Source organism: Lynx canadensis, chromosome B2 (genome assembly GCF_007474595.2).
Source record: "Lynx canadensis isolate LIC74 chromosome B2, mLynCan4.pri.v2, whole genome shotgun sequence".
NCBI lineage: Eukaryota > Metazoa > Chordata > Mammalia > Carnivora > Felidae > Lynx > Lynx canadensis.
The window spans coordinates 148,865,312-148,866,470 of record NC_044307.1 but is presented as its reverse complement, the minus strand read 5'-3'; positions in this window follow the sequence as shown (position 1 = coordinate 148,866,470).

The window sequence follows — 1,159 nt, the reverse complement described above, 5'->3', positions numbered from 1 at the left end:
AATCTTTTGATTCATATTTTTTTCTTTTTCTTTTTTTTTTCAATATATGTAATTTATTGTCATATTGGTTTCCATACAACACCCAGGGCTCATCCCAAAGGTGCCCTCCTCAATACCCATCCCCTAGCCTCCCCTCCCTCCCACCACCATCAACCCTCAGTTTGTTCTCAGTTTTTAAGAGTCTCTTATGCTTGATCAAATATGTTTCTTGTTGTCAGTGCAAGTTATTATACATACATTGATAAGATGTCGTGATCATGTAGTTAATACTCACTCAATTAAATCATCTTTACTGATTGTAAGTGTTGCAGTGCTCTGAAACATTCCAGCCTGGCCTGGCTTTGCACCACACACGTCTCAACTGATTGTGATCTTCATGACAACGTTGTGACTTGATTTTTTGACCCCCACTTTGCCTATAATGTGGCCTGAGCGCTTAGAGTTAATACAGTCCACTTTTCTGAAAAGCATTTTTTTAATGTTTATTTATGTATTTTTTTGAGAGACAGAGCACGAGCAGGAGAGGGGCAGAGAGAGAGGGAGACACAGACCCGAAGCAGGTTCCAGGCTCCGAGCTGTCAGCAAAGAGCCCGACGCAGGGCTCGAACCCATGAACTGTGAGATCGTGACCTGAGCCAAAGTCAGATGCTTAATCGACTGAGCTCCCCAGGCGCCCCAGTACCAGTCCCAATTTCTTTGGGCAACCGTTATACAGGGCTGTTGTGAAAATCGGCATAAGGGTCGAGTACATGAGGGATTTGATCCCAACCTGGAAGAGTAGAGTTTGAGGTCAGGGAGAGAGAGAAACAAGATGGGCAGGGTCCGCTTTCTGTGGGCCAGGAGGTCAATGTCAGGTGGTGTTCTTGCCACAGGTTTAAATCCATTAGCTCTTCCTGGGCATGATTCACTCTGCTTTTAGAGACGAAAAGGTGGCAGCTGAAACAGCAGATGTTTATCATATACAGAAATAAATTGGACTTTACTACTGTTTTTGAATTCCCTATGTTCAAGTTGCCTTCTATTGATTATATATGCTCACCGGAATCTTATTAAGTAGGCACTAAATTTCCCATTATACCGGGGAGAGAATGAAAATGGGAAGTGGTGAATTGATCTGCTTAAACTACACGGTAAAAAATAGAGCTGGGATCAAACTCTG